The sequence below is a fragment of the Sebastes fasciatus genome, chromosome 19 (genome assembly GCF_043250625.1).
Source record: "Sebastes fasciatus isolate fSebFas1 chromosome 19, fSebFas1.pri, whole genome shotgun sequence".
NCBI lineage: Eukaryota > Metazoa > Chordata > Actinopteri > Perciformes > Sebastidae > Sebastes > Sebastes fasciatus.
In genome coordinates this window covers 272158-274341 of record NC_133813.1, presented here as the reverse complement: position 1 = coordinate 274341, position 2184 = coordinate 272158, and the positions used below count along the sequence as shown (strand labels likewise).

The 2184-nt window shown below is 40.4% G+C and overlaps 1 long non-coding RNA gene across 1 annotated transcript in view; it reads left to right on the top strand.

Annotated features, from left to right (window-relative positions):
* The window catches only part of LOC141757480 (uncharacterized), a 12517-nt gene extending 11204 nt beyond the window's left edge, over positions 1-1313 (top strand). Inside the window, exon 3 of the long non-coding RNA XR_012591654.1 lies at positions 1213-1313. This is a non-coding gene — a long non-coding RNA (uncharacterized LOC141757480). The remainder of the gene's footprint in view (positions 1-1212) is intronic.
* The last annotated feature ends 871 nt before the right edge of the window (positions 1314-2184 follow it).

Below are 2184 nucleotides of genomic sequence, written 5' to 3'. Positions count from 1 at the left end.
AAGCCGGATTTCTTCCTCTAATCAGTGGGATTGTCTGACTGTGAACAAGTGCTTGTGTGTGTGTGTGTGTGTGTGTGTGTGTGTGTGCGTGGGTGTGTGTGTGTGTGTGTGTGTGTGTGCAACCCGATCGATACTGGATGATCCTATGAATCCTGAAATACGTCCAACGGCAGCGTTTTTACAATTCTACAATGTGCACAAGATGTGGATTTAATGCGCAAAAACATACCAAACAAGATCACAACTTCTGCACACAAATAAAATAAAGATCCTCTGAAAGAAGATTCACATCCTGAAAAAGATATCATTTTATTTGCACAAGATTTGAATTTTGAATATCTTTGGAGAACAAGACAATTTGTGCATAAATATATAAAACTGAGCCGCTACAACCTAAAAATCACAAGTTGTGTTGAAATGTTAAATAAATTTGTGGCGTTAAAACGAATTTGCTTTGACGCATTATTATCATTATCGCGTTAACTTTGACAGTCCTAATCCAGATATTTCCAATGACTCCAGGGTGTTTTACTTTTAAATTTATTGAAAAAAGATCGATGTAATCATTTTCAAAATTCACATTTTTTATCTAACGACATATTCTGTTTTAATACATATTTGTTGGCGTTTAGCCTTTCAAAAACACATTTTTCACTGCGCCCTTTCACTGACAAGTTATATTCATTAAAGAAAGTTGATTTAATAAATAAAAGCTTTAAAACTTAGCTGCTACAACCGAAAAATAATTAGTTGTGTTAATATGTTAAAGAAATTAGTGGCGTTAAAATGATTTTGCGTTAACGTGTTATTATGGCGTTAACTTTCACAGCTCTAATATTTAATGAATTAAACAACACAAAAATAATTGCAACTAATTTGTGCAATCTTCAGCTTCTCCTGCAATCTTATTGCAAAAAAAACCCTCCTAAAAACATTGCGTCATGCGTTGAAGATGTTTAGAAAAGCTGCCATGAAATCCAGTATTTGAGGCCCCAGAAGACGAGCAGGGATGAGCCGGGTTTGAACAGGATATCTGTTTTCACAGACGACCTGGATCTTGAACGATATTCATACAGTATGTTATGTGCTCACAATATAATAAGTTAACACGATGTTAACGTGATGATTGCAGATAAACTGTGTTGGAATCAGACACGTTGTTAAAGGGAGAGGTCGTGTTGATGTTAATAAAAAGGTGGACTTTATTTGCAGGTATGTGACGGGACGTGAACCCCCCGATCTCCACACCCTTACCTTCTACATAAAGGATGGCGTTCTTCCTGCGAGCGTTAAGACTGGACATCCGTGGACAGGTAGGGACTCATCGGTGCCGGTGTGTGTGTGGTGAGGTGGAGGAGGTGGAGGAGGCTGTGTGAGGCTGTGTGGGAGATGGATGGATGATATGTGGTTGTGTTTGTTCAGAGCTGAAACAGTCTGATATCATCTCTCCGGCTCCCGGGCAGCTAATGTGATATTTGCTGTCGCCCTGGCCCCAGAATCCGGTGTCAAGCGACAGATCTCATCTGCAATGTAAGACAATTTCCGCATATCTGAAAAGACAGTTTCTCCAGTCAATAGACTATAAATTGCACTTGGAAAACGGTATCATCTTAACTAAAGGTTATTCACTTTCCTCCCGGGGTCCAGAGGGTAACCCCTCCTTTTTTAATAATTTGTATGTTTGCTTGTTTGGTCAATCTAGCTTGCACTTGTAATGTCTCATCGGAGAGCCCATCAATCAGGTTCAGCCTGGCAGAAACCTCCTGCCACGATATTACAGGTTATTAAAAGGATGATCGGGAGGCAGCTGGGTGTGTGTTGGCTGAGGCCTCGCTTCTCATTTTCCGAGTGCACGGCCCCCGCCGCATAATCAAGTGATTCATCCCCCCGCCGCTCGCCGTCAACAAGTGCTGCCGCCTCCCTCTCGTCTCTGATGAAACGCTGTTTACTGCAGCAGCCTCACAACAGGTAGCACCTCGCCGTCTCCGGCTCATCTCCATTCAACTTCATACACGTCTTGTCACAAATTAAATCATGAGAAATAATTCACATTTAGTCACATTTAGTCACATTTAGTCACATTTCAGCAGATTCACAACATGAAACAACTAAAGCTTCATAAAAAACCATCAAATCACAAACACAAGACAAATACTGATAAATGAACCTCTTAAATAAGGTCAA